Source organism: Aquarana catesbeiana, linkage group LG10 (genome assembly GCF_042186555.1).
Source record: "Aquarana catesbeiana isolate 2022-GZ linkage group LG10, ASM4218655v1, whole genome shotgun sequence".
Lineage (NCBI taxonomy): Eukaryota > Metazoa > Chordata > Amphibia > Anura > Ranidae > Aquarana > Aquarana catesbeiana.
This window is the reverse complement of record NC_133333.1, coordinates 119396752-119423904: the sequence shown is the minus strand read 5'-3', so window position 1 is coordinate 119423904 and position 27153 is coordinate 119396752. Positions and strand designations below refer to the sequence as shown.

At 44.5% G+C, this 27153-nt stretch overlaps 1 protein-coding gene and 1 long non-coding RNA gene across 3 annotated transcripts in view; one reads left to right on the top strand and one right to left on the bottom strand.

Annotated features, from left to right (window-relative positions):
• Positions 1-27153, top strand: part of NECTIN1 (nectin cell adhesion molecule 1) — a 489765-nt gene that overhangs the window by 370533 nt on the left and 92079 nt on the right. The window lies entirely within an intron of this gene.
• Positions 9771-11512, bottom strand: LOC141110867 (uncharacterized). Its single transcript, XR_012236347.1, has 3 exons — positions 11190-11512; positions 10855-11081; positions 9771-10026 (listed from the first exon to the last, which is right to left on the bottom strand). It is a non-coding gene; the product is annotated as an uncharacterized lncRNA (long non-coding RNA).

The following is a 27153-nucleotide window of genomic DNA, read 5'->3' as shown; positions in this document are numbered from 1 at the left end:
CTGTTTGTTACCTTTCCACAGAAACATTGCAGTACAATTTCTGTGTTTTATCATAACGTGTGTGTTTCTCATTTACACTATTGCCAGAGGGGGCTGAGACTGTTACTGGGATTGAGAGGCATAGTAATGGAACCAAACAAACTTAAGCGGCTCCTTGGGGGTAGCGCTACACGATTATAAAGTATTAGCTGGAGTTTGGTTTCAGTGTATTATTAAATCTAAATCTGCTAGTTCATCAAACACTCCCCTCCCCCAGACTGACAATGCTGCTGTCCAAATGTGCTCCCCTGTGCTTCCCTGTGCTCTTTCATCCAAATGAGGTGTGTTACTGGCCAGATCACCAGGTGAAAACAGAGGGAAAAAAGCCTAAAAAAGGTAAACCAATGCAGCCACCACATCTAATGACTGATAAGCTGCAATATATTACATTTTTGGTTTTGGGTTTAATACCACATTGAAGAAAACCTGCCATGAAGAACATAAAAAATTCCAATGCTGAACTCAGAAAATTCCTTTGAACCCTCTACCCAACTGTAATGTTGAACCTCCTGCTTCAATACAGCAAAGACTTCTCTAATGCAGAACATAATGTCTTGTTGCATAGCAACAGGTGCACACAGCCACTAATTTATTTGTAGCTATATGGGAGTCTCTTCCCATTTGCTGTGGGGGAAACTTGGAAGCAGACTTCATTCTCTAGAAGAGATACATTGATGATGATTGATGATTTAGGAGGGGGGACCTATCAAGGGTTGTATATTGATATTAAAATAAATATTTTAACCTGTATTCAGGTAGGTGCACCATGTCACAAAGATCAAATCATCTCAAACTGGTTTCTTGAACATGACAATGAGTTCACTGCACTCCAATGGCCTCCACAGTCACCAGATCTCAGTCCAATAGAGCACCTTTGGGATGTGGTTGAACGGGAGATTCGCATCATGGATTCGCAACCGACAAATCTGCAGCAACTGTGTGATGCTATCATGTCAATGTGGACCAAAATCTCAGCAGAATGTTTCCAACACTTTGTTGAATCTATGCCGCAAAGAATTAAGGCAGTTCTGAGGGCAAAAGGGGATCCAGCCTGGTTCTAGCAAGGTGTACCTAATAAAATTGCTGGTGAGTGTAATTAGCCACTTAAAAGCAATATATAGAAAAATGTTTAAATTAAGGGATATTAGTTCCTTCTTCATTGGCAGAAAGCAGACAGTTGGAGAATTCATTCCACAATATCCACTGGAACTGTGAGACATAGCAGCCGAATAGGGGTTGAGTGAAATGCCCCAACTGGGGTGATGCTGGCAAATGGTTAAAGGAACGATTTGTAGATGGACTGCTGTCTGACAAGGTTAGATAACCCTTGCAAGAAAGACAGAAGCAACCCCATTTGAAGTTTCACAAACTGTTAGACACAGCCATAGCGTGTCAGGAGCAGAGACACACAGGCTCAGAATACCCATTACCACTGTAGGTGGGAAATCGATGGAACCACCTGAATCAAAGGCAGACAAAGTGGGCAAGGTTACAATCCCAGTACTGGGGCTATTGGTTTAAAGAAACTCCAAACAGACTACCCCAACCATACATAAGGAAGCCATTAAACTAGAATGCCCCACTTGCCAGGAGTCAAGCATGGGGGTGGGAAAGTAGAACGATTCCCCATTCAAGAACTAAATATGTGGAAAAAGAAGCTAAACAGACAGAAATCCTTAACTTCACTGGAGGAAGAATGGCCCTCAGATGAACCCCATCCGTGTGTAAGAAGTGTACAAATGGGAAGAGATACAGAGAGAGTTTGCCTACCTAATAGGGTAGATACAGTTAGTGTGGTGACCCAGTCCCAGAAAAGTCTAGACTACTGTGTACAAATGGGAAGAGATGCAGAGAGAGTTTGCCTACCTAATAGAGATGATACAGTTATGCCCCGTACACACGATCGGACATTGATCGGACATTCCGACAACAAAATCCATGGATTTTTTCCGACGGATGTTGGCTCAAACTTGTTTTGCGTACACACGGTCGCACAAAGTTGTCGGAATTTCCGATCGCCAAGAACGCGGTGACGTACACCACGTACGACGAGACTAAAAAAGGCCAGTTTAGAACCAAGCGCGGCACCCTTTGGGCTCCTTTTGCTAATCTCGTGTTAGTAAAAGTTTGGTGAGAGACGATTCGCGCTTTTTCAGACTCGTGGTTTTCAGATCGTTTTTTGCTGTTCAGTTTGTGCTTGTGGGTTTGTATCTGCTTTTCAGTGCGTGCAGCAAGTGACGCGTGACTCTTGTCATTCTGTTCTTGTTCGTTCGTTACTGTTTTTCAGATCGCTCTTCACAGGCCTTGCTGTTCTTCAGTGCGTTCTGTTACTTCCTTCTGAGCAGCCGACCGTTTTCTAGCCATGTTAGATCATTTGGAACCCTCCCTCCCCCAACTGCTAAGTCAGCTGATATCAATTCTCTATCTATCCTCAATCATCTATCTGCTGACTTTGCCAAACCCATACACACTATACTTACCTCTTTTGTGGTCACTGTTTAAAGTTTGGGTATCCTATTATTATCTTGATAGGTAATAGCAGAATGTCCAAATGTGATAAAATGTGTATAATGTGTATTTATATCTTTGTATTATGACACTTCTTACCTGTCCAGTGGGCTGTCAATAGTGTAACTAAGGAGGGGCTGTTCCAAGTAATACACATTATTTAGGAATTCATCTCTCAGTGAAGTGGAGAGGGTTACCTGTACAAGAGCTGACCTCCCTATAATGTTAGAAATGGCCCATGGGGGGGGGAATATGATAGGAGTACCTTATACTTTGGTCTTTAAAAATTCCCATAAATAAATGTTATCTTGATGTTGGCCAAGAATGTTTGTGTCTAATCTGCTTTCCATGTATAGTTTCCTTCCACGCCACAGGAATGGCAGACTGTGGCCTCCCACTTTGCCCAGCGGTGGGACTTTCCTAACTGCGGAGGGGCAATTGATGGGAAACACGTCCACATCATCCCACCACCCAACTCGGGGTCATACTATTATAATTATAAGGGGTTCAATAGTATTGTGATGTTGGTGGTGGTGTCGGCTACTTATGAATTTCTGTATGTGGACGTGGGGAAGAATGGCCGGATGTCCGATGGTGGAGTCATCGCCCAGACGGAGTTCTACAGGCGTCTCCAGAATGGCAGCTTGGACTTGCCACCTCCAGAAGACAATGTGGAAGGACTCCCATTCATCTTCGTTGCGGATGAAGCTTTTGCGCTAGGGGACCATCTTATGCGGCCATTCCCAATGAGGACCCTCACCCCGGACCAGAGGGTTTTTAATTACCGGCTGGCCAGAGCCAGAAGAGTGGTGGAGAACACATTTGGAATCATGGCCAGCTGGTTCCGCCTATTTCTTACACCCATACATATGGCGGAATACAAACTGAATCACATTATCCTGGCGTGCTGTGTTCTACACAACTTTTTACGGCAACATTCTGCCAACTATGCTGGCTCAGTTGGGCCTGAGGCTGGAATTCAAAATGAACCAACCCTGACGGCGCTTGAAAGTGGCCGTCCTGGCTTGCCCCCCCTGAGTGCCCGTGATGTCCGGCTAAGATACCTTGAATTCTTTGCGGGTAGGGGGGCTATAAATATGCCAGACAATGTGTAAAACCTTTTTCAAATAAAAAAAAACAAAATAAGCAAATCTTTGGTGACATTTACTGCTTGTGTTTGTTTTAGCTGACCCTGACAGAAATGTGGTGAGTCCTGAAAATGGCGTGATTGTGTAACCTTACAAAGCACTGTTGGGTGTTATTTACTAAAGGCAAAGACACTTTGCACTACAAGTGCACTTGAAACTGCACTTGTAGTGCAAAGTGGATTTGCCCTCAGGAAATAACACCCATTGTCACAGAAAGCAGCAATTAGAGCACCCCAAAAGTGTTGTAGCGTTGAGACAATAATCCACACATTCTTGATTAACAATCTTTTTAATACCTGCACAATCACATATGCATTTAGAAAAGGTTTTTAAAACAAACCAACATGTTTGTTGTATATGGGGTCACATTAGAAAAAGTAGAAATGTCCATTTAAGATAAAACAGGCATGTTTAAAACCAACAAGAAAAACACAAATCTTGAACTTACAAAGTTCACATTTGGTAGAACTTGAAGGCAATATCAGACATGAGTATTTAGAAACTGTTTGATATTGCATTCAGATGGGGTGAAGTCACCCCTAGAAAAGCCAAATTTTGAAGATGCACACAAATAGCCGAATGTCAACATGCGCTAGCTGCCATCATGGGGGATCAAGGGACGTGTTTTGGGGGAGCAACCCCTTCCTCTCAGCTACTTTATTATTGAGGAAGGGGTTGCACCCCCAAAATGCGTCCATTGATCTCCCGTGATGGCAGATAGCACATGTTGACATTCGGCTATTTGTGTGCATCTTCACACAAATAGCCGAATGTCAACATGTGCTATCTGCCATCACGGGAGATCAATGGACGCATTTTGGGGGTGCAACCAAGCACTGCAGTGTTTGGTCAAATTATTGCTCTCACCATGCTTTTCATGTTTATCACACATAACTGTCTTATTTATTTATCTTATGAGCTCCTGTTCCCTGAAGAAGCCAATGTCTTGGCGAAACATGTAGGAAATCGAGCCCTCCTCCTTCAACGGCCATTTTCCATCTGGCCCACTCTACCATCCCTAGGGTCACTTACAGTACATGTACCCATAATCTTCTTTTAAGTATAACATGAATTGTCTGTAATGTATATTTTGTCTATGTTAGATTATCAATAAATTTTGTATTTTTGTGCTTTTTACACTTTTTCTCGTTTATTCCTTTCTGAGAAATCTTTTTGACTATAGCACCGCCATAATCCCCCGTCCACATACCCAATAAATATTTGATTATTTTGGGGATGAGGTGCTGTATCCCTTGGTACCATCTAGCCACCCCTACACTTTTTGAGTAATAAACACAAAAAGACTAGGAACACAGCACAACTACTTACTTTTTTGCAGCACTCTCCAGATCTTTCTGTACTGCTCGTGCTCTCTTAATTTTAGGTCCGACCACCACTTCCTGAGCTGATCTTTCGATTGACGTACCCCGAAATTCCGATGCAGACTCCTGACTACTTTTGCAATGATCTTGGCCTTTCGAACATTGGGGTTGGGGTAAGGTCCATACTTTCCATCATAGTCGGCCTTCTTCAGGATGTCGACCATCTCCAACATCTCCCCAAAGGACATATTTGATGCCTTAAATCATCTCCTTCTGGATCGGGACGTTTCTGCCTCCGGGCTTTCCTCCTCCTCCTCCTCCTCGTTGGTGTAAATATCAGACACCTGCTCTGACTCCGTCATGTGCTCTTCCCATCTGCGCCAAACGAGAAGGGGCAGGGAATAGACTATAAAGAACGTCAGGGGCGGGCGGAGTTTCATGCATGCGCAGTGTCTATAAAGCGTAACACGCGTGCGTAGTACGTATGATCTGTGAGCGGAGGAAGAAGTAATGGAGGCACCGATCATGATAACGAAGGTAAGATTTAACATTGGGCCTATACTGCGTCTAGATTGTGGCCTGTATTTGCACAAGTTTAGAAGACTTTAGTCTGACATTAGGGTTTGTCTTGTGTTGTGTCTTGCAGTGAAAATGGATATCTTGAAAGATAAGGACTTTATGGCAATCTTCACTGATATGTTCAGGGAGCTGCCCTGTCTGTGGCAGATAAACCACCCCGAATATAAGAACCAAACAAAGAGGAAGGCAGCGCTGGATCAGTTACTGGAATTTGTGAAGACGGTGATCCCCACGGCAGACATCACCTATTTGAAGATCCTAATTGGTGGAGCACTTATCTAAGGGAGCATAAGAAGGTCCAGGATTCCCAGAGATCCGGAGCTGCAGATGACATTTATGTCCCCAGGCTGTGGTACTATGACAGGCTGCATTTTCTGGCAGGTCAGACTGAACCCAGGCCAGCACTCTCCAGTCTTCCTTCCACGCTTCCTCCCCCCCCCAGCTGAGGCTTCTGATGCCCAACCTGGGCTTTCCAGGCAGCAACATGTGGAGGAGCCCAGCTTGAGCCAGGTATAGCATTCTTCTAAATATATCTGGTTGTCCAATCAATGATGTTAAATAGATGTTAGTTTGGAGTACCAATTTATGATTGTGATTGATGATGCAAAAACTACAACCATGTCCCTTTTTCATACACAGGGAAGTCTCAGCCAGGAGGTGGCCGGGCCATGCAGGCTGCCTGATACCCAGGTCCCTCCCTTACACCTTCAAAGACAAAGTGGCAGGAAGAGGAGTAACCTGGAGGAGGCTGCCATAGGCCTCTTTTGGAAGGCTACAGAGGCCCTGAGAAGCCCCCACAGTGTGGAGGAGGACTTTGCTGGCATAACTGCCTGCAAAATACTGCAGATGGAAGAGGGCCAATGACTCCTGTGTGAGTCCTTAATTTTGGAAGCTCTCAATAAGGGGTTGAGGGGCCAAATAACATTTGTAACCTCACACATAGTCCTCCTTCTCCTCCAGGTCCTACTACTCCTCCTCCTCCTCCAGGTCCTACTACTCCTCCTCCTCTAGGTCCTACTCCTTCTCCTGCCACATCTCTAACACCAGAGCCACAGCGTGGAAGGAAGCGTGGAAAGAAGACCAGAGAGTGATGACCCTGGGTCCAGTCTGGTCTGGCAAAAGATGCAGCCTCTTGTAGTACCACAGCCTGGGGACACAGATGTCATCTGCTGCTTTCATGATCTCTGGGACTTCCGGACCAGACTGCACTCCCTTAGATGTGGACTCCTCAGGGAACCAATTTTGCATGAAAAGATTTGATGTCTGCCCTGGGGGTCTAAGTCTTCGCCAATTTCTGCTGTTTCTCCAGCGTTGCCTCCCTCTTTGTTTGGTTCTGAGCCCTTAATAAAGGATTTTTTGTTTCAATTATACTCGCCTATGTGTGTTTTCCTTAAAAAAGGACAGTTTGTTTGTGAGGATTTAGGTACATTTCAAAAATACAATGTGAAATTAACAAGGGACACCAACACCAAGCAACCTTCTTGAGATTAAATAATACAAGATAATAATGGTGTTGTGGTAACTTGACACACAAAACACACACAAAAATATTATGGAGTAAAACTAAAAATAAAATAAAACAAAGATCAGCCTTGAAAAAAATACAACCCCCCCCCCCCAAAAAAAACAGCCTTTAGAAATAAATAAATAAATAAAACAACAAAAAAGAAATTTTGTCAGATGTGACAAATCAAAATATATTGAGGGAATCACAATAAATAATAAAGAAAGAAGTTTGTGAGAAGTCTGTGTGAATATCAGCAGCAAAACTACTTCATTCTTCTCACATTATAAAGAAGAAGAGAGTGCGCTGTATTAAACCATTTTTTACATTGAAGCGTGACCAAAGTGCTGTATCCATTGGGAACGCTAATTTTACCAGACCGAGCTGTTCCATCTCGGAATTTCTTCTGAGCATGCGTGGCAATTTGTGCGTCGGAACTGACCACACATGGTCGGAATTGTCGCGATCGGATTTTGTTGTTGGAAAATTTTATAGCTTGCTCTCAAACTTTGTGTGTCAGAAAATCCGATGGAAAATGTCCGATGGAGCCCACACACGGTCGGAATGTCCGACAACACGCTCCGATCGGACATTTTCCGTCGGAAAATCCGACCGTGTGTACGGGGCATTAGTGTGGTGACCCAGTCCCAGAAAAGTCTAGACTACTGCCAGAAACCAACTACTGTGTGAGTGAGCCCATCTCATCCTGAGGGCTGTAAGAAAAATGTTCACTCAGTTCAGGAGACAAGCGTGTGTCTGAGTCTGTTCCAGTTGGCTGAACAAGTCTGCTAACACTGTTTAATCTTTAAGGTTGATCTGTTTATGAAGGGTTGTGTCTGAATTTAACCTCTGACTTTGCAAAAATCTGCCCCACTGCAAGTACTGACCATTGACTTTCTCACACTTGACATGTCGGAAAACAGGTACCATAATGTTCTAGTCATGGTGGGCCACTTTACCGAGTTTGAGTTGGCATTACCAACCTGTGATCAAACTGCCAAGAACACTGCCCAGATTGTGTGGAAGTGATTCTACCTTCCTTAGGGTTTTCTGTAAAAGATACATTCAAACCAGAGACTCTGTTCTTTCAAGAATTGTGCCACTCATCAGACGTTAAGAAGGTGCACACTAACCCGCACCAACAAGGCAATGTGTCACGGACCGATACTCACCGAGGCCGAGATGCCGAGAGCGGCTCGCCCTTACGACCACGCGCACCCAGACCCCCGAAATGGGTACAGAAGGCTGGGGGCACGCGGAGGCACGGGCTTCCGGTAGGATAGTAGGTGCAAAAGCTGGAAGCGGGTGTCCTGGGATCCGCAGGGAGCAGGGCTGAAAACACAAGCAGAGGTTAGGGAACAAGCAGGTAATAATCAGGGTATCACAAGATCCAGCAGAGCGGTGGTTAATCAGGCCAGGGTTCGGTGCACAGATCAGGCAGGTATAATCAAGACAGTCCAGCAGAGTAGTAGTTAAACAGGCCAGGGGTTTGGTACACAGATCAGGCAGGTTATTGACAGGAAGGTCCAGCAGAGTAGTAGTTAAACAGGCCAGGGTTCGGTACACAGATCAGGCAGGTTATTGACAGAATTGTCCAGCAGAGTAGTGGTTAAACAGGCCAGGGTTCGGTACACAGATCAGGCAATAGTACAGGGGCAATCCGGGAGAGTAGTGGTTAACAGTCCAGCAGAGGTTCGGTACACAGATACAGACAATAGTACAGGGGCAATCCGGGAGAGTAGTGGTTAACAGTCCAGCAGAGGTTCGGTACACAGATACAGACAATAGTACAGGGGCATTCCGGGAGAGTAGTGGTGAACAGTCCAGCAGAGGTTCGGTACACAGATACAGGCAATAGTACAGGGTAACACAGGCTCAGGGAACAGGGAGAGCTGATGACAAACCAGCAACCCGACTGGGCGCTGGAGCCGTCAGATATAGCCTCCCTGCCTGGCGAGCGCGTCAGTGTGACGCGCTACCGGGCACCCGCACGGGCTACGGCGCGCACACGGGGACCGCCGTGCACCCGCGCGCGCCGCACCCGCGCGCGCCGCACCATCAGGCCGCGGACGGGTGTGCGGCGAAGCGCTCGTCCCGTGCGCATGCGCACCGGAGCCCGGCGAGCGGAGACGCTCCCTGGCTCCTGACACAATGGGGCATGTGAGAGGTTCATTCCATGACAGGCCACTCACCTATTATGTTTGGCCATCCTCTTGGGGGGGAAAGGGGGCAAAAACCTATAGGCCACAGTGCCCACAAAAGAACTTGAACACATTCTGACTTCCTGGATTCAGGAATGAAAATGACGTCTGTCTAAAGTTTAGCAGTTTGTTAAAGACTGGTCATCAGTTGAGCTAAGAAAGCTTGAAGCAGACTTTGACCTTCAACCTGAGAACAGAGTGCTAGTCTGATGTAATGGCACATACTAGAAAGGGCAATCGCAAACCCTGTGGAAAGAAGTCCCTGGTGTAGTCCAACAACAGCCAATTCTAGGCATGCCAGTCTACTATATCCAGAAAGAAGGAACCAAAAAGTACTGAGACAACTATACCCTGGGTTCCTTAACAAGAAAACTAAGTTCCCTAGCTATACAGAGAAATGAATAAATTGGGCTTTGGACTTTTTGGGCACAATAATTACTATGTGGATATAATTAAAATTCTAGTTTATTAGAAATTATTTAAAATATAAAGGTAAAAAAGAAGAACAGATAGGATTCAGCTCATAATCACACATTTACAAATACACTCCATACATAGCTTGGTGATGTAGAAATTGATTTAGACAATAACTGGAACTACCAATCCTATTTACATACGATTGTATTGTATTGGACAAAAAGCTATGCAGTGGTGACAGTCAAATTCTAAATTGGCTCGACATGTTGCACGCCACAAGCGCTTCTTCAAGAGCACAGAACTGAATACTGTAATAAACAAGATATTTACAATAAATAATTCACATAGGTATGTTACAGTCAGTTATAATTGAGTAATAGCATAGTGATATCACAGATTCTAAAATACCACCAATGGGGCCCATCAGGAGGTGCCAGTCCTGCAAAGTCCGGGTAATTATCAGACACTATGGGGACATATGTAACATGGTAATAATGAAAGTTAGCATTAAACTATGTAATTGATAAGTCTATTTGTCTCCAACAAAGGTAAAGCTGCTAGTGATATATTATGGGGGAAGGGGAGGGGGAAGGGGTGGGAGAGGGAAAGGGGGAAGGGAAAGGGGGAAATGGAGGAGGGAGTCGAGGCATGGGAAGGAAAGCAAGGGAAAGGAAAGGGGTTGGAAATTCTTGGAGGGGGGGAGGGGAAAGGGGAGAGGGGAAGAGGGGGGGGACAAGAAGGGAAAGCGGATAATTTGTAAGTGCCTATTGTGAGCATCATATAGGTATGGTTTATCTGGATATATTGGTTGGATAAACTATTTGCTTAAGGTATATATTATAAATTCATTGGCGGTATAGTGCCAATAAATTGGACAGTGTATGCACCAGTATGCACCAAGATGTGGTGCATCAGGGGAGGGGATAATTTGTGAAGATATTATCAGTGTATTAAATTAAATTAACGTATATAATTGGTCTTAATGGGTAATTAATATACCCACTATGGACAAAGTAAATAATAATAGACACAATTATATAAAAAAAAAAAAAAAAATTTGTAGATGGTATTTTAAAGTTCCCCCTAATATTACATGTCCGTAGTAGTTATATAGTTTAAAATTGCGTTTCACTTACCATCAAAAACTTTATAATTGTGTGTATTAGCAGCAAGGGTAAAAGCAGCAGCAGCCTCTTGGCTAAGTGTCTACAGCTTTCAGTGGTTTGCTGACATAGTCGAGTGCTAGTTGATTAGCGGGATCTGGTGTCAGTCAAAAGTTGGCAAAAGCTTGTACCGAGACTCAGATGAATCTTGCCTAGTAGAATGTTTTTGATGCTATTCCAGATCCCAGCCTCTGATTAGACTGCCAAAGGGGTGAACCCATAAGAAGAGACAAATAGCAATAAATGAAGAGGTAAATATTGGTGTGTAGAAATAGTGTATGATTGTCCGAGTATGTGCAGGCGCTTACCTCTTACTGAAGACCGAACTGATAAACACTGACAGTCAGCGGCGTAGATCCACACAGCCACTCAGTGCAGAGCGACTGGTAATGTGGATAGTACGGGGAGAGACGCTGGAGGCGTCTCTTGTACATACGCCCCGCTTGTGGTCACCAATCAGAGGAGCCGATGTGACATCATTCAAGCCGGCCGCTGAGGCGTACTGTGCATGTCCCGGTCTTCAGCGTCGGCATAGCAACAGCCAGCGCGTCGGAGGGGGAGAGAGCAGTCGCGTCTAGGTATCCTGGCAACCAGAGACACGCTGAGGCGCCCTGCACATGTCCCGGTCTTCAGTGTCGGCATAACGACAGCCGGCGCGTCAGAGGGGGAGAGAGCAGCCACGTCTAGGTATCCCGGCAACCAGAGATACCATGGTGCGCCAATCACCTTCATAGGAAGGTGTGGCGCTGGGCGGCCGCATAGTATTGAAAGTAAACCCGGCAATGCAAGAAGTACCCCCCAAGGGCATCAAGGCAGCACATGAATGTACTAGTCACCATGGTAAATATGGTTACAACTAGATAGAACATGAAAAAATTGAAACATGGTATTAATATTAAAGAGCGGCTAAGTTACCATGACAACAATCAGGATGAAGAGAACTAGGAAAAAGAAAAGAAAAGAAATTAGTGAATATAGAAAAAAAAAACAAAAAAAAAAACAAAACATTAGATTGCAGGAGGGACCAACAAGTATGTAGAACAGTCATAGGTCCATCAATTAAATACCTGGATAGTAGGCAACTAAAGAGAAGAGAAGGGTGGGGGGAGGGGAGAGGGGAGGGGGGGAAGGAGGGGAATAGGGGGAAGAAATGGGGGGGGGGACAGGATGGGGGGGGAAAGGGGGGGCTAAAGGGGGGGGGAGAGAAGAGGGGAAACCCCACCAAGACAGAGGATAGGGCAATTAAGCATTTCAGATATAAGTTATAAAAAGGGCTTATATGTTTGAGCCTCATTAATACCAGGGGGATATGTGGCACGAAGGCGTTCTATCCACATGGTTTCTCTTTGGCATACTTGTTTGTCCCAGTCTCCACCCCTGGAATCTTTTGGAACCACTGTCAAAACAATAAACGAAATCAGGGAGACATCGAATCTATGATAAAGATCTAGATGCCTGCTCACTGCTGTCACCATCTTCCCCTCCCCTGAATATTAGACATGGTCCTTAATTCTACATCGTAGGTGTCTAATGGTTTCGCCTACGTAAAAGGCGCCACATTGGCATAGCATGAGGTACACCACTCCTTTGGTGTCACAGTTTGCATGAAATTTTGGGGTGAAGGTTTCCCCATTCGGTAGTAAGAAAGTTTTTCCTTCTTTGACCCATGGACAAAAAGAACATTTGCCGCATTGGGAAATTCCTTGTTTTAATTGTTTGTATTTTGGAGTGGTTACATAGTGGCTCGAGGTTAGTTGATCACCCAGGGATCTAGTTCGTCTAAATGTAATTTGAGGGCAGGGGCCAATGTATTTGTTAAAAATGGGGTCCTCTTGGAGGATCAGCCAGTGCTTGCTTAGAATACCACTGCTCGTGCTGTTGCGAGAATTTTGTAATAAATCTCACCGGAGGGTTGGTAGTGATGGATTTTTTCTTGAATAATAAGGAACTTCTTGACTGGCGTATGGCTTTGTTATACGCACTACGTAATATTGTCTTGGTGTAACCCCTCGCTAATAGTCTCTTACGAAGCGCGTCCGCTTGAGATTTGAATTCCTCTGTGTGCGTACAGTTACGGCGTAGTCTTAGGTATTGTGTGTATGGGATACTTTTAATGAGCAGTCTGGGGTGGGCACTCTTCACGTGTAGCAGGGTATTCCCTGCGGTTTCCTTCCTAAACAAAGTAGAGGCTAAACAATTCTCTTTGTCTTTGAAAATAGTTAGATCTAAGAAGGTTACCTGATACGGATGGGTGGAGACTGTGAATTTGAGATTCATACAATTATGATTAATAATTTGAATAAACCTATCAAGTAGATCTTGGGTGCCTGTCCATACTAAAAATATATCATCGATGTAACGTAGCCAGATAAGGGCGTGATCGGTGCATAGGGTTAGATCCTCATCAGAGAAAATGTTACGTTCCCACCCCCCCAGGTACAAGTTGGCGTAGGCTGGTGCACAGCAGGTGCCAATTGCCACGCCCTGTACCTGGATGAAGTGGGAACCTTTGAAGCAAAAATAGTTACGGGTCAGCACAAATTTCAACATTTCCAGAATGAATTCGCAATAGTCCCAACCGTAGTGGTCTTGCTCTCGTAGAAATGTGCGCGCCATCCCGATGCCCTGCTCGTGAGGGATGCTAGAGTACAAAGACTCCACATCCAATGTCACGAGGAGGGCATCGGGAGGGACGGGCAACCCCTCTATTTGTTTCAAGAGGTCTAGTGTGTCACGGGTGTAGGACGGAAGACCCAGTACGTGTGGCATTAGGACAAAATCCACAAGGCGGCTAGCGTTCTCTGTTAAAGACCCAATTCCAGAGACAATCGGGCGACCAGGGGGCATCGTACAGTGCTTGTGCATTTTTGGTAAGGCGTAGAATGTAGCCTCTCTAGGTTTTTTCACGTTTAGATAGTTGTATGTATCTTGGTCGATCAAGCCCCTCTGGTAGGCTAATCCGATAATCTCCAGATATTCTTGTTTAAACTCTAGTATACGAGTCTCAGGTAGGCGGGATTAGCAGTGTTTATTTTGTAGAATCCTCATGACCATAGATTCATAATATGTCTTTGTCATGAGGACAATGTTCCCACCCTTATCTGAGGCTTTAATCTCTAGATCTGGGTGGTTTCGTAAGGCTTGGATGGCTCGTATTTGAGAGTAGGTAAGGTTCCCTGGAATCAATGAGGTGGTCATCTGTTTAATATCGTTAATAGTTCCCATAAGGAACTATTAGGCACCGTGGTATCTTAGTTTAGTGTGGAATTTGTAGGTTCTTGTGATTGGTTGGATTCTTGTGATGACTCATTTTCCTCCAATAAAAGTATTAAATCTCGCAGCACTCGAAAGTCCTCCATGGAGAAGTGTTTCACTTGTTCTGAGATGGCTTTGTCTTGATTTGATTGTAAGACTTGTTTATCGAATAGGAATTTGTAGGTTAGATTACGTGAAAATAGATAAACATCTTTGATCGTTTCGTATTTGTCTATGTTAACAGAGGGGCAAAAACTAAGTCCATATTTAAGGACGTCAAGTGTCTCTTTCTCAAAATGATAGGGGGTTAGGTTAATAGGTTGAAAATTTGCCTGTGTGTTGTGTGGTTGAACATGTGGATCCAGTGTGCTTTGTCTAGTGTTAGAAGACCGTTGAGTAGAAGGTGGAAGAGTGATTTCAGGATTAAGTCCTTGGTGTTGGGCTGAATCAGTGAGAGTTAAGTTAGTTCGGCCTATCTCGGTAGGACCTGTAGTATTAGGTTGTGTCGTGTTTTGTGTTTTGATTGAGTGCTCAAAATTTGTATCGCTTGCAAAGCTGTGGCACCCAGATACTTGTTGGTCCCTACTGCAATCTAATGTTTTTTTTTTTTGTTTTTTTTTCTATATTCACTAATTTATTTTCTTTTCTTTTTCCTAGTTCTCTTCATCCTGATTGTTGTCATGGTAACTTAGCCGCTCTTTAATATTAATACCATGTTTCAATTTTTTCATGTTCTATCTAGTTGTAACCATATTTACCATGGTGACTAGTACATTCATGTGCTGCCTTGATGCCCTTGGGGGGTCTTTCATTGCCCGGGTTTACTTTCAATACTATGCGGCCGCCCAGCGCCACACCTTCCCATGAAGGTGATTGGCGCACCATGGTATCTCTGGTTGCCGGGATACCTAGACGCGGCTGCTCTCCCCCCTCTGACACGCCGGCAGTTGTTATGCCGACGCTGAAGACCGGGACATGTGCAGGACGCCTCAGCGTGTCTCTGGTTGCCAGGATACCTAGACGTGACTGCTCTCCCCCCCTCCGACGCGCCGGCAGTTGCTATGCCGACGCTGAAGACCGGGACATGCGCAGTACGCCTCAGCGGCCGGCTTGAATGACGTCACATCGGCTCCTCCGATTGGTGACCACAAGCGGGGCGTATGTACAAGAGACGCCTCCAGCGTCTCTCCCCGTACTATACACATTACCAGTCGCTCTGCACTGAGCGGCTGTGTGGATCTACTATGCTGACTGTCAGTGTTTATCAGTTCGGTCTTCAGTAAGAGGTAAGTGCCTGCACATACTCGGACAATCATACATTATTTCTACACACCAATATTTACCTCTTCATTTATTGCTATTTGTCTCTTCTTATGGGTTCACCCCTTTGGCAGTCTAATCAGATGCTGGGATCTGGAATAGCATCAAAAACATTCTACTAGGCAAGATTCATCTGAGTCTCGGTACAAGCTTTTGCCAACTTTTGACTGACACCAGATCCCCTTCAACTAATCAACTAGCACTCGACTATGTCAGCAAACCACTGAAAGCTGTAGACACTTAGCCAAGAGGCTGCTGCTGCTTTTACCCTTGCTGCTAATACACACAATTATAAAGTTTTTGATGGTAAGTGAAACGCAATTTTAAACTATATAACTATTACGGACATGTAATATTAGGGGGAACTTTAAAATACCATCTACAAATGTTTGTTTTGTTTTTTTTGGGTTTTTTTTGTTTTGTTTTTTTTTTTTTTTATAATTATGTCTATTATTATTTACTTTGTCCATAGTGGGTATATTAATTACCCATTAAGACCAATTATATACATTAATTTAATTTAATACACTGATAATATTTTCACAAATTATCCCCTCCCCTGATGCACCACATCTTGGTGCATACTGGTGCATACACTGTCCAATTTATTGGCACTATACCGCCAATGAATTTATGATATATACCTTAAGCAAATAGTTTATCCAACCAATATATCCAGATAAGCCATACCTATATGATGCTCACAATAGGCATTTACAAATTATCCGCTTTCCCTTCTTGTCCCCTCCCTCTACCCCTCTCCCCTTTCCCCTTCCCCCCCCTTCCAAGAATTTCCTCCCCCTTTCCTTTTCCTTGCTTTCCTTCCCATGCCTCCACTCCCTCCTCCATTTCCCCCTTTCCCTTCCCCTCTCCCACCTCTTCCCCCTCCCTTCCCCTTCCCCCTCCCCTTTCCTCCCCTTCCCCCATAATATATCACTAGCAGCTTTACCTTTGTTGGAGACAAATAGACTTATCAATTACATCGTTTAATGCTTACTTTCATTATTACCATGTTACATATGTCCCCATAGTGTCTGAATATTACCCGGACTTTGCAGGACAGGCACCTACTGATGGGTCCCGTTGGCGGTATTTTAGAATCTATGATATCACTATGCTATTACTCAATTATAACTGACTGTAACATACCTATGTGAATTATTTATTGTAAATATCTTGTTTATTACAGTATTCAGTTCTGTGCTCTTGAAGAAGCGCTTGTGGCGTGCAACATGTCGAGCCAATTTAGAATTTGACTGTCACCACTGCATAGCTTTTTGTCCAATACAATACAATCGTATGTAAATAGGATTGGTAGTTCCAATTATTGTCTAAATCAATTTCTACATCACCAAGCTATGTATGGAGTGTATAATTTGTAAATGTGTGATTATGAGCTGAATCCTATCTGTTCCTTTTTTTTACCTTTATATTTTAAATAATTTCTAATAAACTAGAATTTGAATTATATCCACATAGTAATTATTGTGCCCAAAAAGTCCAAAGCCCAATTTATTCATTTCTCTGTATACAAGTATGATAGGACGTGGCACCCGTAACATATACTGTATCCGCATGACCACTATGCGCTGATACTTTTAGAAATTTAACAAGTTCCCCAGCTACCCTTCCTCAGCAGCTCAGAAAAGGCTCAGCTGGTGATGCAGAGGTAGCTGGGCAAGTGATCTACAGTAAGATTAGAGGCCCCTCATCAACAGAAATGGCATGTGAGGCAAGGCTTTTTGTGCTAATCAATCTTATCATAAATAGCCTTGGGCTATTGGAGGTTTGTTTAGCACTTTCACTGGATTGCATGTATGTGAATTCAGAACTGGGGTGCAGGCAGCTAGGCTGGAGCCTAATAGTATAAAGCTTTTCTGGAAGACTGTCCAATTGCTACCAGAGCACTCTAGTTTCAGTGGGATGGCTGTCCTGTGGGCCCTAGGCCTTGAATCCCTCAAGCTGTTTCGCCTGTGTTACAAGAGCTACCTTGGATTTCACTGAAAGGGATACTGTTTATGAGGATAAGTGCAAGTACAGTGGCTGTTTGTGTTCTGAACTGTTTTACTGAAGTAGTGATTCTTAGCTAGACTTTTTGTTGCTATAGAATTTATTAGAGGCTATACTGTACAGCCATATGATGCCCTGATAATTGCTATAAAAATCCATGTTTGTGCAGCTTTCAAAATATATTTTGTATTGTTCTGCAGTGTATGCAAGCTCTTTACCATCCTAAACCTATTTTGCATTATTGATCTAATTTTGCAGCTGTGTATCGAAGTGATTATAAAGTCTTGTTTTTTAATTAAAAATAATAACTGTTATATTTACCTGCTCTGTTGTAGTGGATTTGCGCAGAGCAGCCCGGATCCTCCTCTTTTCGGGTCACTCTTTGGTGCTCCTGGCCCCTCCCTCCTGTTGGGTGCCCCCACAGTAAGCAGCTTGCTATGGGGACACCGAGCCAAGCCGAAGCTCCGTGTGTCCATTCAGACATGGAGCATCGGCCCAGCCCTGCCCCCTTTCTGTTCTCATTGGCTGACTGACTTTGATTGACAGCAGTGGGAGCCAATGGCACCTCGCTGCTGTCTCAGCCAATGAGGAGAGGTGTCCCGGGCAGCCGAGACATTGCTGCAACATTGCTGGATCTAGAGGGACCTCAGGTAAGCATTAGGGGGCCTGAGGGGGCCTGCTTCACAAAGAAAGCTTTTTATCTTAATGCAAAGAATGCATTAAATAAGAAACCTTCGGCCTTTACGACCACTTTAAGCCTTCCCTGCAGGTAGAACACAATGATCATTGCTGGCAGCTAAAGCCACTGACAGTGATCACATGAAAAAAATATGAAGGCTGATTGTACTAGTCAATGGATCAAATCTCGTTCATTCCCTGCTGAACCAGCCGAGATTTGATTAATCTATGGCCAGCTTTACAGTTACTCCCTAAATGATCATTCAGCTGATTACCCATCCTTTTACACTAGTAGATGCAGTGATGTCATACAAAGAAAATAACCCTTTATGAATGCTGGAACAACTTCACCTACAGTCATTGGCCGGGGCTAAATTAAGTACCTAATGACTGAGAAGGATTTTTGGAGACCAGTGGAGCTGTCAAGCAAGTTGAGATGGTGCATCTGAGTGCAGGTGTAACTTCTTATGTTGAACATTTACCACTGATCAGAATATTCTTTGCCGCTCTCTGTGTTGGAGCTGCATTTCTCATTTTTACAAGCACACCTATTCTTTTCCAGGCTTTGGTGATTGTATTAGAAATAAGAGTTTCAGCTGCTGTTCTGTGATTGGGAGAGAGGATATTTGTATACATATACAACATTTAGGCTGTCGATTGCCCAATATTTCATTTATTTAAGCTTTATTATGAATTTGGTTTGGGGCACTGTTACATAAGAGATATACAGTAAATATATATAAAAATATATATAAATATATATATAGCCAGGATTCATCCCTAGACCCATTCCATCTGGCAAAAAACGAATACAGCATTTCATAACAAGAACATCATACCAACAGTCAGACGTGGTGGTGGTAGCGTGATGGTTTGGGGCTGCTTTGCAGCTTCAGGACCTGGGTAAATTACCATAATTGATGGAACCATGAATTCTGAGCTCTACCAGAAAATCCTTAAGGAGAATGTCATCAGTTCGTGACTTCAAGCTCAAGTGCACTTGGGTTATGCAGCAGGACAATGATCCGAAACACAACAGCAACTCCACCTCCAAATGGTTCAAACAAAGCAAAATGTAGGTTTTAAAGGGGCCTAGTCAAAGCCCAGACTTAAATCCAATTGGTATGCTGTATCATGACCTTACACAGGCCATTCATGCTGGAAAACCCTCCAATGTGGCTGAATTAAAACAATTCTGCAAAGAAGAGTGGGCCAAAATTGCTCCAGAGCAATCTGAAAGACTCATTGCCAGTTATCGCAAAAACTTGATTGCAGTATTAGGTTTAGGGGGCAATTACTTTTTCATATAAAGCCAGGCAGGTTTGAAAAGCTTTTTTGCCTTAATAAATGAAACCATCATTTAAAAACTGCATTTTGTATTTACTCGGTTTATCTTTGTGTAATAATACAATTTGTTTGATGACTTTTTCACAGCATTGTGTAAATTTGGCACTATATAAATCCTGTATAATAATAATATTGTATAATAATAATAATATATTTGTGAAGCACTGTTGATCACATTGAGTTGTGCAAAAAAATAATTTGAAACGTTTTAAATAACCTTTTTATTATTGATAATTACTTATTGCTAATGATATTTCTCTGAAGATATACTTCAGTATTGGCAGTAGGAAAATGTTCTTAATTAAATTTATTTCAATCTTTGAAATTGTTCTTATAACATTTTAAATGAACTGTACTTTCATTTGTTAAAATTTAAGAGAAATGCAGATAGATCTTATATGGGAGTTAAAGGAGAATGGGGAAGGACTGCCTGAATGTTTCATGTATTGAATACTGATTCAAGGGGTCCTTGGGTGCGAAGCAGGGCCATGGGACGATAGTGATTCTATTGCTGAAGACAACTGGCCAGCAACAGAATCTCTAAACAGAATATTTCCTGTTCTAATGACGTTGCTTCCTCACTGGAGAGTGAGAGTCTTCAGTGTTTTGGCCAAAACCCTCATCAAGGGAGCAACACAACATGATTGCTAGTGTGATGTGAGTCTGAGTAGTAATGAGAGTCAGCATGGCTGGATTAAAAAAGTGTGATAAAGAAACGAAAAAAAACACAATATACAATGTACCAGAGGTGGGCCAGCCTACAATGTAACAGTTTCCTCCACAGTAGGGTTGCTTGCTACCTACCCAATTTTGAACCAAATAGTCTGGCATTTATAACACATATGTAGGTCTTCAATTGCTGTGATTAGGGCATTCTGCATAGAATATAAATAAAAGTGGTATACCACGCTAATTATAACTATGAAAGAACTGTGAAGAAAAAAAACAGTGACACAAACATGAGGTATAATCATGTACAGAGGAGTGATAAAAATAGTAAAGTTAAGCTAATTAAATAAGTGAAAAAACACCAGAAAATTAATATATAAAAAAATATAAAAATAGGCCAAAAACCCAACCTATAAATCTCTAAATGTTGTAATATCAAATAACACATATAAATGCATATAAATGTAAAAATATTATTATTAATAAAGAAAGAGTCTGAAAGATAGGGATTGAAACAAGTTCAGCAATAAAAAGATTCCAGCAGAATGGGAAGTTCTCGGGGCTTTCACCACCACCAAAGGAAGAAGATGTTTCTCTCCATGTAGGGATGAATCCTGGCTCGAAGATGCACTAGCAGACTGAGGGTGTCCTACCCAGTGTGTAGCTACCGTCCATCTCCCCTCTTTGTGCCCCTGGAAGACGTCACGTATGAAGAAATGTGTTGGCCTCACGTGACCCCGGAAGTGCGGGTGTTTTGAATCTTTATTGCCGGCAAGTGTTTTTTTGTTTTAAAAGATAACGCACTATTGGAGCCTTTGTTCTTCCACACACTCTGTGCTAACTTAGAAGATTACGATCTCGAGGAGGGGAGACGGACGGTAGCTGCACACTGGGAAGGACGTCCTCACACTGCTAGTGCATCTTGGAGCCAGGATTCATCCCTAGACCCCGCAGAGGGCTATTTCTGCAGGCATGTGTGACCTCGTTGCTACAGGAGGTCCACTCCTTCCGGTAAGAGTGTCCATTCCTTCAGGTGATTGCTACACGGAGAGCTCCATCCTACACGGAGAGCTCCATCTTCTTCCTTTGGTGGTGGTGAAAGCCCCGAGAACTTACCATTCTGCTGGAAACTTTCTATTGCTGAACTTGTTTCAATCCCTATCTTTCAGAGACTTTTTCTTTATCAATAATAATATTTTTACATTTTTATGCATTTATATGTGTTATTTGATATTACCACATTTAGCGATTTAAAGGTTGGGTTTTTGGCCTATTATTATATTTTTTTATATATATTAATTTTCTGGTGTTTGTTCACTTATTTGATTAGCCCGACTTTACTATTTTTATCAATTCTGCATAGAAAACCAACTTCCCCGTTCCAAACTAACTCTCCTGGTGTAATCTGGGGGGTTTACTGTCAATTTTTTAGTTCTGTGTATCAGGAGTAGGGATGAGTCGAACACCCCCCGGTTCGGTTTGTACCAAAACCTGCGAACGGACCGAAAATTCACACGAACGTTAGAACCCGATTGACGTCTATGGTACTTGAACGTTCGAAATCAAAAGTGCTAATTTTAAAGGCTAATTTGCATGGTATTGTCCTAAAAAGGGTTTGGGGACCCGGGTCTTGCCCCAGGGGACATGTATCAATGCAAAAAAAACTTTTAAAAACGGCCGTTTTTTCGGGAGCAGTGATTTTAATGATGCTTAAAGTAAAAAAAAAAAAAAAAGTGAAATATTCCTTTAAATATCGTACCTGGGGGGGTGTCTATAGTATGCCTGTAAAGTGACGCATGTTTCCCGTGCTTAGAACAGTCCCTGCACAAAATGTCATTTTTAAAGGAAAAAAAGTCATTTAAAACTGCTTGCGGCTTTAATGTAATGTCGGGTCCTGGCAACATGGATGAAAATCATTGAGGCAAACGGCATGGGTACCCCCCAATCCATTACCAGGCCCTTTGGGTCTTGTATGGATATTAAGGGGAACTTCGTACCCAAATTAAAAAAGGAAAGGTGTGGGGCCCCCCAGGCCCTATATACTCTGAACAGCAGTATACAGGCGGTGCAAACAAGACAGGGATGTAAGTTTGTTGTTAAGTAGAATCTGTTTGTAATTTTGAACTGGTACATTTTTAACGTGTTTAGCTCCAGACAAAAAATCTATTTTAAGCTTTTTGGAAAACATAGGGAAGGGTTATCACCCCTGTGACATTTGTTTTGCTGTCTGTGCTCCTCTTCAGAAGATTTCACCTCACTTTTTGTCCCAATGAGCAATGTTTTTTGAAAATTTGGGTTTTTTTGTGAAACAAGGATTGGTGATAAAGCATCAGTGGAAAGGAAAAAAGTTTTTCCCATATTAACTCTTACAGGATAGAATTTCCCTTCATAGGGGTAGATTTCATCTCACTTCCTGTTGTCTCCTTCCGTTTGCAAGTAGGAGTCGTTTGAAAGTTGGATGTTTGAAAGTAGGGGCCTGCCCTATATACTCAGCAGAAATTTGGGCCTTAGGTGTTGTTGTGGCCACAACACTGTAAGCCCTCACAGGGCCCTGATGTGAAATATTAGATCAAGAATTGTAATTACATGCCCCTGTTGAACAGGGGCAGAAAAATTGGGCCTTTGGTGGTGGTGGTGGTGCTGGTGCCACAACACTGTAAGTCCTCACAGATATTCTCGGTGGGCGCAGAAACGGGCCCTGCTGTGAAATATTAGATCAAGAATTCTAATTACATGTCCCTGTTGAACAGGGGCTGAAAAATTGGGCCTTAGGCACTGGTGCTGGTGCCACAACACTGGAACTCATCACAGATGCTCTAGTTGGAGCGCAGGAACTAGCCCTGCTGCAAAGAATTGCATCAAAAATTGTAATTAGATGCCCCTGTTAAACAGGGGCTGAAAAATTGGGCCTTAGACACTGGTGCTGGTGCCACAACACTGCAACCCCTCACAGATACTCTAGTTGGAGCACAGGAACTAGCCCTGCTGCAAAGAATTGCATGAAAAATTGTAATTACATGCCCCTGTTAAACAGGGGCTGAAAAATTGGGCCTTAGGCACTGGTGGCGGGACTGGCGGCGCCCAGAACCAAAAATGTTCTTACAAGCTATCATAATGATCATTGAGGAGGAAGAGGATAATTACTCAGTATAACAGGATAGTCACTCAGCATCAGCATAGGCAGTCTTTGAAGGGATCTGACATTTCAAAAAAATGTATTCGGTTACATCAGCATCAGGTGCTTGGTAGCTGGTGGTGATCCAAAACTGATTCATTTTTATGAAGGTCAGTCGATCGACCGGACAGACGCACCCTGTGATCAGTTACAAAGCCTCCAGCAGCACTGAATGTGCGTTCCGAAAGAACGCTGGATGCAGGACAGGCCAGTAGCTCAATTGCATACTGTGCAAGCTCTGGCTAGTGATCCATCCTCAAGACCCAGTAACCCAGAGGATTTTCGGTGGGAAAGGTGTGGGAAAGCTTGCCCCTAGGTATTCCTGCACCATGTAAAACAGACGCTGGAGATGGTTGCTGGAACCGATCATACCTTGGGGCTGCGGACTAAAAAATTGTCTGAACGCATCGGTCAGACGGCCACCTTCTCCATCGCTCCTTCTTTGACTGACCGAAGCCTCAGCAACACTTTGTCCAGAAACAGGAGTTTGTAACCTCCCAGTCTCTGGGAACGCATTGCACAGACCTTTCTGCAAGGCCTCCCGAAGATGTTTCATCCTCTGCTCCCTCTGCAACGGCAAGATAAGGTCCGCAACCTTACCCTTGTAACGTGGATCAAGGAGGGTTGCCAGCCAGTATTGTTCCTTCTCCTTGATACCACGAATATGAGGATCCTTCCGCAGGCTTTGCAGGATCAGGGAGGCCATGCAGTGCAGGTTTGGTGAGGCATTCAGTCCGGAGTCCTCTGGGTCACTAAGGACGACATGATCCGCAGCCACCTCCTCCCAGCCACGTACAAGTCCATGTGTTTCTTGGGACTGTAAATGATCCCTTAAAGACTGCTGCTGATGCTGAGTGCTAGGCTCCACCTCCATACTGACACAATCCTCCTCCTCCTCTTCCTGTGTGATCGGCGGGCACGCAGGAACACTGTCTGGATAAAGGGGGCCTTGAGAGCTAAGGAAGTCCTCCTCTTCCTGCCTCTGTTCTGCCTCCAGTGCCCTGTACATTATTCCACGCAGCATGTGCTCCAACAGGTGGACAAGGGGGACAGTGTCACTGATGCATGCACTGTCACTGCTCACCATCCTCGTGGCCTCCTCAAATGGTGACAGGACAGTGCATCTATCCTTGATCATGGCCCACTGGCGTGGGGAAAAAACCAAGCTCCCCTGAACCTGTCCTGGTGCCATAGTCATACGGGTACTCATTGATGGCCCTCTGCTGCGTGTGCAGCCGCTGCAGCATGGCCAACGTTGAGTTCCACCTGGTGGACATGTCACAGATTAGGCGGTTCTTGGGCAGGTTAAATTCCTTTTGGAGGTTTGCCAGCTGAGCACTGGCATTATATGACCGGCGTAAATGCACACAGACTTTCCTGGCCTGCCTCAGGACATCCTGTAAGCCCGGGTACCTGCCCAAGAACCGCTGCACCGCCAAGTTAAGGACATGAGCCAAACAGGGCACATGGGTCATTTGTCTCTGTCGGAGGGCGCAGAGGAGGTTGGTGCCATTGTCGCAAACCACCATTCCTGCCTTAAGTTGGCATGGCCTCAACCACCTCTGAACCTGCCCCTGCAGACTGACAGAACCTCTGCCCCAGTGTGGCTCCTGTCCCCCAAGCACACCAGCTCAAGCACCGCATGGCATCTTTTGGCCTGCATACTTGCGTAGCCCCTTGAATGCCTACGGAGCACCGCTGGTTCCGAGGACAAAGCACAGGAAGAGGCCATGGAGGAAGAAGAAGAGGAGGGGGTGGAGGAGAGAGGTGTGTCAGAATCATTAGTAGTGGCATTTAGGAGGCGTGGTGGCGGAACAACCTCCAACACTACTGCACCTTGTCCTGCATTCTTCCCAGCTGCCAGCAGAGTCACCCAATGCGCCTTAAAACTTAGGTAACGTCCCTGTCCATGCCTGCTGGACCATGAGTCAGCGGTAATATGCACCTTACCACTGACCGTCCTGTCCAGCGAGGCATGGACATTGCCTTCCACATGCCGGTAGAGAGTCGGAATCGCCTTCCATGAGAAAAAGTGGCGTTTGGGTACCTGCCACTGAGGAACCGCACATTCCACAAACTCACGGAGGGGGCAGAGTCTACCAACTGAAAAGGTAGCAGTTGAAGTGCTAGCAATTTTGCCAAGCTAGCATTTAACCACTGGGCATGTGGATGGCTGGGAGCGAACTTCTTTCGGCGGTGCAGCAGCTGGGGCAGGGAAATTTGCCTGGTACAATCTGACGTTGGTGTATCAAAAGCAGATTGCCCACAAGTACTTGGCTGTGACACACCTAATTCTACACCTTCATTCCTCTCAGTGCAGGTCTCAGAGAGGACTGAAGGTATAGTGGGGTTGGAGATCTCAGCTGATGAGGAGCAAGGAGAGGTCCTCTTTGTTCTTTGCTGTGGGTCTTTTAGATACGCTTGCCAACAAACTGCATAGCAAGTCAACATATGTCTGGTCAAGCATGTGGTGCCCAAGCGGGAGATGTTTTGGCCACGCGAGATACGCTTGAGACATATGTTGCAAATAGCAGCGGTGCGATCTGATGCACTCGTCTCAAAAAAGGCCCACACCAAAGAACTTTTGGAATAACGCGCAGAAGGAGCTTTGTGGTGTGATGCAGTCAGTGTGCTGCCCTTAGGCTGGCCCCTGGAGGACATCCTGCCTCGTTGGTGATTTGCCTCCTCCTCCTCCTCTCTCCTATCAGGCACCCACGTTGAGTCAGTGACCTTATCATCCCCTCCCTCCTCATCACTAGAGCAAACCTGGCAGTATGCTGCAGCAGGGGGAGCATGACTGCCAGATTGCTGTCCTTCTTGGGCACCCCCTCTGTCCGTGCTCACGTTACTGCCTTCATCTAGCTCAGTATCATCATCAGAGCCTTCTAAACACTGGGCATCCTCCTGGAGCATGTACCCAACACTGTGGTCAAACAGTTCGAGGGACTCCTCAGAAGGACATGGTGGAACTAGGGAAGGAGTCACTGATGCTATTGAGCCGAGGGAAGAGGCCGCGTTGGCAGCTGCTTTACCAGGCAAAGTACCCTGAGCATGGGTGAGAAAGGATGAGGAGGATGAGGATGGCTTGGTCATCCACTCGACCAAGTCTTCCGCATGTTGCGGCTCAACACAGCCAGCTGCCGAAAAAAAGGCCAAGCGTGTCCCACGGCCACATGCTGATGAGGATGCACCGTGTCCACGACCAGCACTGTTGTCTCTAGACACAGAGCCTGCTTGCCCTCTTCTATTGGCTTGTGACTGCCTCTCCTTGTTGGCCTTCCAGACATACTAATGGCCTGCAGTGAGATGTAGCTGCACTAAGCTGGGTTATATATCCCATATATATATATACTGATACTGCAGCTAACAAAATCAACTGCCTGCCTGTAGTATGAGAACAACACCAATCTTCTACAGATAGCTTTAGGTGAACACTGTGCAGAGGACGCACTGCACCAATGTTAAAATAATGTAGCTATCTGCGGTAGTGATAGGATCATGAAAACACCACCAACCTTCTACAGGTAGCTTTAGATGAACACTGTGCAGAGGTCGCACTAGACTAACGTGTAAATAATGTAGCTGCCTGCGGTAGTGATAGGATCAGGAAAACACCACCAACCTTCTACAGACAGCTTTAGCTGAACACTGTGAAGAGGATGCACTACACTAATATTAAAATAATGTAGCTGCCTGCGGTAGTGATAGGATCAGGAAAACACCATCAACCTTCTACAGGTAGCTTTAGCCGAACACTGTGCAGAGGTCGCACTACACTAACGTGTAAATAATGTAGCTGCCTGCGGTAGTGATAGGAT